A 15,055-nucleotide genomic window follows, 5' to 3' on the forward strand; every position below is an offset into this window, starting at 1 on the left:
GCAAAAACGCGTGAGTGGCGCGTTTATATGGAGAAACAATTTCTTTTGAATTTGTTGTGCCATTGCCATGGTAAAATCCCTATAGCCTAAGGGCAAGGCCTCGTTTTGATTATTCTTTTTATAATCTACAAAATAAAATGTTTCAGTCACATAAACAGTCACATAAACCAACACAGAGCAAGGTAAACTAAATGACACACATAAATACACACATATTTACTAATTGTACAACATAACCATAACCAGGTTTAAAGCCACCTGTGTTGAAAATCGTGGGCATGTCTCTAAGCAGGCATGTCTCACAACACAGACGAGACCTCTCCAAAGCACAAGGGCACAGCACACACGAGAGACATGAACTCTCTTCAGCAAAATCACAGCCTCCAACACATTTCAAGCAATTCCATCACATAAACCATGCTGATTGGGTTAGGACAAACATTCACAAAATCCTGACCCAAAGAGACCACAAAATCTACATACAAAGCCATACATGACACATGAGTAGTCCATATACAGTTCACAAATTATATTACTTATTACATTATATCCAGTCACCTTACAACAGTCCTCAGGACACGTATACTTCAAAAAAGATAATACTTACCATTGGTCATTCTATAAAAAGAAGCAAAGGTGAAATGTAGTCTCACTATACCTGTGTAAAACAGTTGGTAGACGTCAAAACTCATTAAAAAAGGCACAAGCAATTTGTAAATTTGCAAAAACGCGTGAGTGGCGCGTTTATATGGAGAAACAATTTCTTTTGAATTTGTTGTGCCGTTGACATGGTAAAATCCCTATAGCCTAAGGGCAAGGCCTCGTTTTGATTATTCTTTTTATAATCTACAAAATAAAATGTTTCAGTCACATAAACAGTCACATAAACCAACACAGAGCAAGGTAAACTAAATGACACACATAAATACACACATATTTACTAATTGTACAACATAACCATAACCAGGTTTAAAGCCACCTGTGTTGAAAATCGTGGGCATGTCTCTAAGCAGGCATGTCTCAACCCAGACGAGACCTCTCCAAAGCACAAGGGCACAGCACACGAGAGACATGAACTCTCTTCAGCAAAATCACAGCCTCCAACACATTTCAAGCAATTCCATCACATAAACCATGCTGTTTGTGTTAGGACAAACATTCACAAGATCCTGACCCAAAGAGACCACAAAATCTACATACAAATCCATACATGACACATGAGTAGTCCATATACTGTTCACAAATTTTATTGCTTATTACATTATATCCAGTCACCTTACAACAGTCCTCAGGACACGTATACTTCAAAAAAGATAATACTTACCATTGGTCATTCTATAAAAAGAAGCAAAGGTGAAATGTAGTCTCACTATACCTGTGTAAAACAGTTGGTAGACGTCAAAACTCATAAAAAAAGGCACAAGCAATTTTGTAAATTTGCAAAAACGCGTGAGTGGCGCGTTTATATGGAGAAACAATTTCTTTTGAATTTGTTGTGCCATTGCCATGGTAAAATCCCTATAGCCTAAGGGCAAGGCCTCGTTTTGATTATTCTTTTAATAATCTACAAAATAAAATGTTTCAGTCACATAAACAGTCACATAAACCAACACAGAGCAAGGTAAACTAAATGACACACATAAATACACACATATTTACTAATTGTACAACATAACCATAACCAGGTTTAAAGCCACCTGTGTTGAAAATCGTGGGCATGTCTCTAAGCAGGCATGTCTCACAACCCAGACGAGACCTCTCCAAAGCACAAGGGCACCACACACACGAGAGACATGAACTCTCTTCAGCAAAATCACAGCCTCCAACATATTTCAAGCAATTCCATCACATAAACCATGCTGATTGGGTTAGGACAAACATTCACAAAATCCTGACCCAAAGAGACCACAAAATCTACATACAAAGCCATACATGACACATGAGTAGTCCATATACAGTTCACAAATTATATTACTTATTACATTATATCCAGTCACCTTACAACAGTCCTCAGGACACGTATACTTCAAAAAAGATAATACTTACCATTAGTCATTCTATAAAAAGAAGCAAAGGTGAAATGTAGTCTCACTATACCTGTGTAAAACAGTTGGTAGACGTCAAAACTCATTAAAAAAGGCACAAGCAATTTGTAAATTTGCAAAAACGCGTGAGTGGCGCGTTTATATGGAGAAACAATTTCTTTTGAATTTGTTGTGCTGTTGCCATGGTAAAATCCCTATAGCCTAAGGGCAAGGCCTCGTTTTGATTATTCTTTTTATAATCTACAAAATAAAATGTTTCAGTCACATAAACAGTCACATAAACCAACACAGAGCAAGGTAAACTAAATGACACACATAAATACACACATATTTACTAATTGTACAACATAACCATAACCAGGTTTAAAGCCACCTGTGTTGAAAATCGTGGGCATGTCTCTAAGCAGGCATGTCTCACAACCCAGACGAGACCTCTCCAAAGCACAAGGGCACAGCACACGAGAGACATGAACTCTCTTCAGCAAAATCACAGCCTCCAACACATTTCAAGCAATTCCATCACATAAACCATGCTGTTTGTGTTAGGACAAACATTTACAAGATCCTGACCCAAAGAGACCACAAAATCTACATACAAATCCATACATGACACATGAGTAGTCCATATACTGTTCACAAATTTTATTGCTTATTACATTATATCCAGTCACCTTACAACAGTCCACAGGACACGTATACTTCAAAAAAGATAATACTTACCATTGGTCATTCTATAAAAAGAAGCAAAGGTGAAATGTAGTCTCACTATACCTGTGTAAAACAGTTGGTAGACGTCAAAACTCATAAAAAAAGGCACAAGCAATTTTGTAAATTTGCAAAAACGCGTGAGTGGCGCGTTTATATGGAGAAACAATTTCTTTTGAATTTGTTGTGCCATTGCCATGGTAAAATCCCTATAGCCTAAGGGCAAGGCCTCGTTTTGATTATTCTTTTTATAATCTACAAAATAAAATGTTTCAGTCACATAAACAGTCACATAAACCAACACAGAGCAAGGTAAACTAAATGACACACATAAATACACACATATTTACTAATTGTACAACATAACCATAACCAGGTTTAAAGCCACCTGTGTTGAAAATCGTGGGCATGTCTCTAAGCAGGCATGTCTCACAACACAGACGAGACCTCTCCAAAGCACAAGGGCACAGCACACACGAGAGACATGAACTCTCTTCAGCAAAATCACAGCCTCCAACACATTTCAAGCAATTCCATCACATAAACCATGCTGATTGGGTTAGGACAAACATTCACAAAATCCTGACCCAAAGAGACCACAAAATCTACATACAAAGCCATACATGACACATGAGTAGTCCATATACAGTTCACAAATTTTATTGCTTATTACATTATATCCAGTCACCTTACAACAGTCCACAGGACACGTATACTTCAAAAAAGATAATACTTACCATTGGTCATTCTATAAAAAGAAGCAAAGGTGAAATGTAGTCTCACTATACCTGTGTAAAACAGTTGGTAGACGTCAAAACTCATAAAAAAAGGCACAAGCAATTTTGTAAATTTGCAAAAACGCGTGAGTGGCGCGTTTATATGGAGAAACAATTTCTTTTGAATTTGTTGTGCCATTGCCATGGTAAAATCCCTATAGCCTAAGGGCAAGGCCTCGTTTTGATTATTCTTTTTATAATCTACAAAATAAAATGTTTCAGTCACATAAACAGTCACATAAACCAACACAGAGCAAGGTAAACTAAATGACACACATAAATACACACATATTTACAAATTGTACAACATAACCATAACCAGGTTTAAAGCCACCTGTGTTGAAAATCGTGGGCATGTCTCTAAGCAGGCATGTCTCACAACCCAGACGAGACCTCTCCAAAGCACAAGGGCACAGCACATGAGAGTCATGAACTCTCTTCAGCAAAATCACAGCCTCCAACACATTTCAAGCAATTCCATCACATAAACCATGCTGTTTGTGTTAGGACAAACATTCACAAGATCCTGACCCAAAGAGACCACAAAATCTACATACAAATCCATACATGACACATGAGTAGTCCATATACTGTTCACAAATTTTATTGCTTATTACATTATATCCAGTCACCTTACAACAGTCCACAGGACACGTATACTTCAAAAAAGATAATACTTACCATTGGTCATTCTATAAAAAGAAGCAAAGGTGAAATGTAGTCTCACTATACCTGTGTAAAACAGTTGGTAGACGTCAAAACTCATAAAAAAAGGCACAAGCAATTTTGTAAATTTGCAAAAACGCGTGAGTGGCGCGTTTATATGGAGAAACAATTTCTTTTGAATTTGTTGTGCCATTGCCATGGTAAAATCCCTATAGCCTAAGGGCAAGGCCTCGTTTTGATTATTCTTTTAATAATCTACAAAATAAAATGTTTCAGTCACATAAACAGTCACATAAACCAACACAGAGCAAGGTAAACTAAATGACACACATAAATACACACATATTTACTAATTGTACAACATAACCATAACCAGGTTTAAAGCCACCTGTGTTGAAAATCGTGGGCATGTCTCTAAGCAGGCATGTCTCACAACACAGACGAGACCTCTCCAAAGCACAAGGGCACAGCACACGAGAGACATGAACTCTCTTCAGCAAAATCACAGCCTCCAACACATTTCAAGCAATTCCATCACATAAACCATGCTGTTTGTGTTAGGACAAACATTCACAAGATCCTGACCCAAAGAGACCACAAAATCTACATACAAATCCATACATGACACATGAGTAGTCCATATACTGTTCACAAATTTTATTGCTTATTACATTATATCCAGTCACCTTACAACAATCCACAGGACACGTATACTTCAAAAAAGATAATACTTACCATTGGTCATTCTATAAAAAGAAGCAAAGGTGAAATGTAGTCTCACTATACCTGTGTAAAACAGTTGGTAGACGTCAAAACTCATAAAAAAAGGCACAAGCAATTAGTAAATTTGCAAAAACGCGTGAGTGGCGCGTTTATATGGAGAAACAATTTCTTTTGAATTTGTTGTGCCATTGCCATGGTAAAATCCCTATAGCCTAAGGGCAAGGCCTCGTTTTGATTATTCTTTTTATAATCTACAAAATAAAATGTTTCAGTCACATAAACAGTCACATAAACCAACACAGAGCAAGGTAAACTAAATGACACACATAAATACACACATATTTACTAATTGTACAACATAACCATAACCAGGTTTAAAGCCACCTGTGTTGAAAATCGTGGGCATGTCTCTAAGCAGGCATGTCTCACAACACAGACGAGACCTCTCCAAAGCACAAGGGCACAGCACACGAGAGACATGAACTCTCTTCAGCAAAATCACAGCCTCCAACACATTTCAAGCAATTCCATCACATAAACCATGCTGATTGGGTTAGGACAAACATTCACAAAATCCTGACCCAAAGAGACCACAAAATCTACATACAAAGCCATACATGACAGATGAGTAGTCCATATACAGTTCACAAATTATATTGCTTATTACATTATATCCAGTCACCTTACAACAGTCCACAGGACACGTATACTTCAAAAAAGATAATACTTACCATTGGTCATTCTATAAAAAGAAGCAAAGGTGAAATGTAGTCTCACTATACCTGTGTAAAACAGTTGGTAGACGTCAAAACTCATAAAAAAAGGCACAAGCAATTTTGTAAATTTGCAAAAACGCGTGAGTGGCGCGTTTATATGGAGAAACAATTTCTTTTGAATTTGTTGTGCCATTGCCATGGTAAAATCCCTATAGCCTAAGGGCAAGGCCTCGTTTTGATTATTCTTTTTATAATCTACAAAATAAAATGTTTCAGTCACATAAACAGTCACATAAACCAACACAGAGCAAGGTAAACTAAATGACACACATAAATACACACATATTTACTAATTGTACAACATAACCATAACCAGGTTTAAAGCCACCTGTGTTGAAAATCGTGGGCATGTCTCTAAGCAGGCATGTCTCACAACACAGACGAGACCTCTCCAAAGCACAAGGGCACAGCACACACGAGAGACATGAACTCTCTTCAGCAAAATCACAGCCTCCAACACATTTCAAGCAATTCCATCACATAAACCATGCTGATTGGGTTAGGACAAACACTCACAAAATCCTGACCCAAAGAGACCACAAAATCTACATACAAAGCCATACATGACACATGAGTAGTCCATATACAGTTCACAAATTATATTACTTATTACATTATATCCAGTCACCTTACAACAGTCCTCAGGACACGTATACTTCAAAAAAGATAATACTTACCATTGGTCATTCTATAAAAAGAAGCAAAGGTGAAATGTAGTCTCACTATACCTGTGTAAAACAGTTGGTAGACGTCAAAACTCATTAAAAAAGGCACAAGCAATTTGTAAATTTGCAAAAACGCGTGAGTGGCGCGTTTATATGGAGAAACAATTTCTTTTGAATTTGTTGTGCCGTTGCCATGGTAAAATCCCTATAGCCCAAGGGCAAGGCCTCGTTTTGATTATTCTTTTTATAATCTACAAAATAAAATGTTTCAGTCACATAAACAGTCACATAAACCAACACAGAGCAAGGTAAACTAAATGACACACATAAATACACACATATTTACTAATTGTACAACATAACCATAACCAGGTTTAAAGCCACCTGTGTTGAAAATCGTGGGCATGTCTTTAAGCAGGCATGTCTCACAACCCAGACGAGACCTCTCCAAAGCACAAGGGCACAGCACACGAGAGACATGAACTCTCTTCAGCAAAATCACAGCCTCCAACACATTTCAAGCAATTCCATCACATAAACCATGCTGTTTGTGTTAGGACAAACATTCACAAGATCCTGACCCAAAGAGACCACAAAATCTACATACAAATCCATACATGACACATGAGTAGTCCATATACTGTTCACAAATTTTATTGCTTATTACATTATATCCAGTCACCTTACAACAGTCCACAGGACACGTATACTTCAAAAAAGATAATACTTACCATTGGTCATTCTATAAAAAGAAGCAAAGGTGAAATGTAGTCTCACTATACCTGTGTAAAACAGTTGGTAGACGTCAAAACTCATAAAAAAAGGCACAAGCAATTTTGTAAATTTGCAAAAACGCGTGAGTGGCGCGTTTATATGGAGAAACAATTTCTTTTGAATTTGTTGTGCCATTGCCATGGTAAAATCCCTATAGCCTAAGGGCAAGGCCTCGTTTTGATTATTCTTTTTATAATCTACAAAATAAAATGTTTCAGTCACATAAACAGTCACATAAACCAACACAGAGCAAGGTAAACTAAATGACACACATAAATACACACATATTTACTAATTGTACAACATAACCATAACCAGGTTTAAAGCCACCTGTGTTGAAAATCGTGGGCATGTCTCTAAGCAGGCATGTCTCACAACACAGACGAGACCTCTCCAAAGCACAAGGGCACAGCACACACGAGAGACATGAACTCTCTTCAGCAAAATCACAGCCTCCAACATATTTCAAGCAATTCCATCACATAAACCATGCTGATTGGGTTAGGACAAACATTCACAAAATCCTGACCCAAAGAGACCACAAAATCTACATACAAAGCCATACATGACACATGAGTAGTCCATATACAGTTCACAAATTATATTACTTATTACATTATATCCAGTCACCTTACAACAGTCCTTTGGACACGTATACTTCAAAAAAGATAATACTTACCATTGGTCATTCTATAAAAAGAAGCAAAGGTGAAATGTAGTCTCACTATACCTGTGTAAAACAGTTGGTAGACGTCAAAACTCATTAAAAAAGGCACAAGCAATTTGTAAATTTGCAAAAACGCGTGAGTGGCGCGTTTATATGGAGAAACAATTTCTTTTGAATTTGTTGTGCCGTTGCCATGGTAAAATCCCTATAGCCTAAGGGCAAGGCCTCGTTTTGATTATTCTTTTTATAATCTACAAAATAAAATGTTTCAGTCACATAAACAGTCACATAAACCAACACAGAGCAAGGTAAACTAAATGACACACATAAATACACACATATTTACAAATTGTACAACATAACCATAACCAGGTTTAAAGCCACCTGTGTTGAAAATCGTGGGCATGTCTCTAAGCAGGCATGTCTCACAACACAGACGAGACCTCTCCAAAGCACAAGGGCACAGCACACACGAGAGACATGAACTCTCTTCAGCAAAATCACAGCCTCCAACATATTTCAAGCAATTCCATCACATAAACCATGCTGTTTGTGTTAGGACAAACATTTACAAGATCCTGACCCAAAGAGACCACAAAATCTACATACAAATCCATACATGACACATGAGTAGTCCATATACTGTTCACAAATTTTATTGCTTATTACATTATATCCAGTCACCTTACAACAGTCCACAGGACACGTATACTTCAAAAAAGATAATACTTACCATTGGTCATTCTATAAAAAGAAGCAAAGGTGAAATGTAGTCTCACTATACCTGTGTAAAACAGTTGCTTGACGTCAAAACTCATAAAAAAAGGCACAAGCAATTTTGTAAATTTGCAAAAACGCGTGAGTGGCGCGTTTATATGGAGAAACAATTTCTTTTGAATTTGTTGTGCCATTGCCATGGTAAAATCCCTATAGCCTAAGGGCAAGGCCTCGTTTTGATTATTCTTTTTATAAAATCTACAAAATAAAATGTTTCAGTCACATAAACAGTCACATAAACCAACACAGAGCAAGGTAAACTAAATGACACACATAAATACACACATATTTACTAATTGTACAACATAACCATAACCAGGTTTAAAGCCACCTGTGTTGAAAATCGTGGGCATGTCTCTAAGCAGGCATGTCTCACAACACAGACGAGACCTCTCCAAAGCACAAGGGCACAGCACACACGAGAGACATGAACTCTCTTCAGCAAAATCACAGCCTCCAACACATTTCAAGCAATTCCATCACATAAACCATGCTGATTGGGTTAGGACAAACATTCACAAAATCCTGACCCAAAGAGACCACAAAATCTACATACAAAGCCATACATGACACATGAGTAGTCCATATACAGTTCACAAATTATATTACTTATTACATTATATCCAGTCACCTTACAACAGTCCTCAGGACACGTATACTTCAAAAAAGATAATACTTACCATTGGTCATTCTATAAAAAGAAGCAAAGGTGAAATGTAGTCTCACTATACCTGTGTAAAACAGTTGGTAGACGTCAAAACTCATTAAAAAAGGCACAAGCAATTTGTAAATTTGCAAAAACGCGTGAGTGGCGCGTTTATATGGAGAAACAATTTCTTTTGAATTTGTTGTGCCGTTGACATGGTAAAATCCCTATAGCCTAAGGGCAAGGCCTCGTTTTGATTATTCTTTTTATAATCTACAAAATAAAATGTTTCAGTCACATAAACAGTCACATAAACCAACACAGAGCAAGGTAAACTAAATGACACACATAAATACACACATATTTACTAATTGTACAACATAACCATAACCAGGTTTAAAGCCACCTGTGTTGAAAATCGTGGGCATGTCTCTAAGCAGGCATGTCTCACAACCCAGACGAGACCTCTCCAAAGCACAAGGGCACAGCACACGAGAGACATGAACTCTCTTCAGCAAAATCACAGCCTCCAACACATTTCAAGCAATTCCATCACATAAACCATGCTGTTTGTGTTAGGACAAACATTCACAAGATCCTGACCCAAAGAGACCACAAAATCTACATACAAATCCATACATGACACATGAGTAGTCCATATACTGTTCACAAATTTTATTGCTTATTACATTATATCCAGTCACCTTACAACAGTCCACAGGACACGTATACTTCAAAAAAGATAATACTTACCATTGGTCATTCTATAAAAAGAAGCAAAGGTGAAATGTAGTCTCACTATACCTGTGTAAAACAGTTGGTAGACGTCAAAACTCATAAAAAAAGGCACAAGCAATTTTGTAAATTTGCAAAAACGCGTGAGTGGCGCGTTTATATGGAGAAACAATTTCTTTTGAATTTGTTGTGCCATTGCCATGGTAAAATCCCTATAGCCTAAGGGCAAGGCCTCGTTTTGATTATTCTTTTTATAATCTACAAAATAAAATGTTTCAGTCACATAAACAGTCACATAAACCAACACAGAGCAAGGTAAACTAAATGACACACATAAATACACACATATTTACTAATTGTACAACATAACCATAACCAGGTTTAAAGCCACCTGTGTTGAAAATCGTGGGCATGTCTCTAAGCAGGCATGTCTCACAACCCAGACGAGACCTCTCCAAAGCACAAGGGCACAGCACATGAGAGTCATGAACTCTCTTCAGCAAAATCACAGCCTCCAACACATTTCAAGCAATTCCATCACATAAACCATGCTGTTTGTGTTAGGACAAACATTCACAAGATCCTGACCCAAAGAGACCACAAAATCTACATACAAATCCATACATGACACATGAGTAGTCCATATACTGTTCACAAATTTTATTGCTTATTACATTATATCCAGTCACCTTACAACAGTCCACAGGACACGTATACTTCAAAAAAGATAATACTTACCATTGGTCATTCTATAAAAAGAAGCAAAGGTGAAATGTAGTCTCACTATACCTGTGTAAAACAGTTGGTAGACGTCAAAACTCATAAAAAAAGGCACAAGCAATTTTGTAAATTTGCAAAAACGCGTGAGTGGCGCGTTTATATGGAGAAACAATTTCTTTTGAATTTGTTGTGCCATTGCCATGGTAAAATCCCTATAGCCTAAGGGCAAGGCCTCGTTTTGATTATTCTTTTAATAATCTACAAAATAAAATGTTTCAGTCACATAAACAGTCACATAAACCAACACAGAGCAAGGTAAACTAAATGACACACATAAATACACACATATTTACTAATTGTACAACATAACCATAACCAGGTTTAAAGCCACCTGTGTTGAAAATCGTGGGCATGTCTCTAAGCAGGCATGTCTCACAACCCAGACGAGACCTCTCCAAAGCACAAGGGCACAGCACACACGAGAGACATGAACTCTCTTCAGCAAAATCACAGCCTCCAACATATTTCAAGCAATTCCATCACATAAACCATGCTGATTGGGTTAGGACAAACATTCACAAAATCCTGACCCAAAGAGACCACAAAATCTACATACAAAGCCATACATGACACATGAGTAGTCCATATACAGTTCACAAATTATATTACTTATTACATTATATCCAGTCACCTTACAACAGTCCTCAGGACACGTATACTTCAAAAAAGATAATACTTACCATTGGTCATTCTATAAAAAGAAGCAAAGGTGAAATGTAGTCTCACTATACCTGTGTAAAACAGTTGGTAGACGTCAAAACTCATTAAAAAAGGCACAAGCAATTTGTAAATTTGCAAAAACGCGTGAGTGGCGCGTTTATATGGAGAAACAATTTCTTTTGAATTTGTTGTGCTGTTGCCATGGTAAAATCCCTATAGCCTAAGGGCAAGGCCTCGTTTTGATTATTCTTTTTATAATCTACAAAATAAAATGTTTCAGTCACATAAACAGTCACATAAACCAACACAGAGCAAGGTAAACTAAATGACACACATAAATACACACATATTTACTAATTGTACAACATAACCATAACCAGGTTTAAAGCCACCTGTGTTGAAAATCGTGGGCATGTCTCTAAGCAGGCATGTCTCACAACCCAGACGAGACCTCTCCAAAGCACAAGGGCACAGCACACGAGAGACATGAACTCTCTTCAGCAAAATCACAGCCTCCAACACATTTCAAGCAATTCCATCACATAAACCATGCTGTTTGTGTTAGGACAAACATTTACAAGATCCTGACCCAAAGAGACCACAAAATCTACATACAAATCCATACATGACACATGAGTAGTCCATATACTGTTCACAAATTTTATTGCTTATTACATTATATCCAGTCACCTTACAACAGTCCACAGGACACGTATACTTCAAAAAAGATAATACTTACCATTGGTCATTCTATAAAAAGAAGCAAAGGTGAAATGTAGTCTCACTATACCTGTGTAAAACAGTTGGTAGACGTCAAAACTCATAAAAAAAGGCACAAGCAATTTTGTAAATTTGCAAAAACGCGTGAGTGGCGCGTTTATATGGAGAAACAATTTCTTTTGAATTTGTTGTGCCATTGCCATGGTAAAATCCCTATAGCCTAAGGGCAAGGCCTCGTTTTGATTATTCTTTTTATAATCTACAAAATAAAATGTTTCAGTCACATAAACAGTCACATAAACCAACACAGAGCAAGGTAAACTAAATGACACACATAAATACACACATATTTACTAATTGTACAACATAACCATAACCAGGTTTAAAGCCACCTGTGTTGAAAATCGTGGGCATGTCTCTAAGCAGGCATGTCTCACAACACAGACGAGACCTCTCCAAAGCACAAGGGCACAGCACACGAGAGACATGAACTCTCTTCAGCAAAATCACAGCCTCCAACACATTTCAAGCAATTCCATCACATAAACCATGCTGTTTGTGTTAGGACAAACATTCACAAGATCCTGACCCAAAGAGACCACAAAATCTACATACAAATCCATACATGACACATGAGTAGTCCATATACTGTTCACAAATTTTATTGCTTATTACATTATATCCAGTCACCTTACAACAGTCCACAGGACACGTATACTTCAAAAAAGATAATACTTACCATTGGTCATTCTATAAAAAGAAGCAAAGGTGAAATGTAGTCTCACTATACCTGTGTAAAACAGTTGGTAGACGTCAAAACTCATAAAAAAAGGCACAAGCAATTTTGTAAATTTGCAAAAACGCGTGAGTGGCGCGTTTATATGGAGAAACAATTTCTTTTGAATTTGTTGTGCCATTGCCATGGTAAAATCCCTATAGCCTAAGGGCAAGGCCTCGTTTTGATTATTCTTTTAATAATCTACAAAATAAAATGTTTCAGTCACATAAACAGTCACATAAACCAACACAGAGCAAGGTAAACTAAATGACACACATAAATACACACATATTTACTAATTGTACAACATAACCATAACCAGGTTTAAAGCCACCTGTGTTGAAAATCGTGGGCATGTCTCTAAGCAGGCATGTCTCACAACACAGACGAGACCTCTCCAAAGCACAAGGGCACAGCACACACGAGAGACATGAACTCTCTTCAGCAAAATCACAGCCTCCAACATATTTCAAGCAATTCCATCACATAAACCATGCTGATTGGGTTAGGACAAACATTCACAAAATCCTGACCCAAAGAGACCACAAAATCTACATACAAAGCCATACATGACACATGAGTAGTCCATATACAGTTCACAAATTATATTACTTATTACATTATATCCAGTCACCTTACAACAGTCCTCAGGACACGTATACTTCAAAAAAGATAATACTTACCATTGGTCATTCTATAAAAAGAAGCAAAGGTGAAATGTAGTCTCACTATACCTGTGTAAAACAGTTGGTAGACGTCAAAACTCATTAAAAAAGGCACAAGCAATTTGTAAATTTGCAAAAACGCGTGAGTGGCGCGTTTATATGGAGAAACAATTTCTTTTGAATTTGTTGTGCTGTTGCCATGGTAAAATCCCTATAGCCTAAGGGCAAGGCCTCGTTTTGATTATTCTTTTTATAATCTACAAAATAAAATGTTTCAGTCACATAAACAGTCACATAAACCAACACAGAGCAAGGTAAACTAAATGACACACATAAATACACACATATTTACTAATTGTACAACATAACCATAACCAGGTTTAAAGCCACCTGTGTTGAAAATCGTGGGCATGTCTCTAAGCAGGCATGTCTCACAACCCAGACGAGACCTCTCCAAAGCACAAGGGCACAGCACACGAGAGACATGAACTCTCTTCAGCAAAATCACAGCCTCCAACACATTTCAAGCAATTCCATCACATAAACCATGCTGTTTGTGTTAGGACAAACATTTACAAGATCCTGACCCAAAGAGACCACAAAATCTACATACAAATCCATACATGACACATGAGTAGTCCATATACAGTTCACAAATTTTATTGCTTATTACATTATATCCAGTCACCTTACAACAGTCCACAGGACACGTATACTTCAAAAAAGATAATACTTACCATTGGTCATTCTATAAAAAGAAGCAAAGGTGAAATGTAGTCTCACTATACCTGTGTAAAACAGTTGGTAGACGTCAAAACTCATAAAAAAAGGCACAAGCAATTTTGTAAATTTGCAAAAACGCGTGAGTGGCGCGTTTATATGGAGAAACAATTTCTTTTGAATTTGTTGTGCCATTGCCATGGTAAAATCCCTATAGCCTAAGGGCAAGGCCTCGTTTTGATTATTCTTTTTATAATCTACAAAATAAAATGTTTCAGTCACATAAACAGTCACATAAACCAACACAGAGCAAGGTAAACTAAATGACACACATAAATACACACATATTTACTAATTGTACAACATAACCATAACCAGGTTTAAAGCCACCTGTGTTGAAAATCGTGGGCATGTCTCTAAGCAGGCATGTCTCACAACACAGACGAGACCTCTCCAAAGCACAAGGGCACAGCACACACGAGAGACATGAACTCTCTTCAGCAAAATCACAGCCTCCAACATATTTCAAGCAATTCCATCACATAAACCATGCTGATTGGGTTAGGACAAACATTCACAAAATCCTGACCCAAAGAGACCACAAAATCTACATACAAAGCCATACATGACACATGAGTAGTCCATATACAGTTCACAAATTATATTACTTATTACATTATATCCAGTCACCTTACAACAGTCCTCAGGACACGTATACTTCAAAAAAGATAATACTTACCATTGGTCATTCTATAAAAAGAAGCAAAGGTGAAATGT

Source organism: Brachyhypopomus gauderio, chromosome 16, assembly GCF_052324685.1.
Source record: "Brachyhypopomus gauderio isolate BG-103 chromosome 16, BGAUD_0.2, whole genome shotgun sequence".
Taxonomy (NCBI): domain Eukaryota; kingdom Metazoa; phylum Chordata; class Actinopteri; order Gymnotiformes; family Hypopomidae; genus Brachyhypopomus; species Brachyhypopomus gauderio.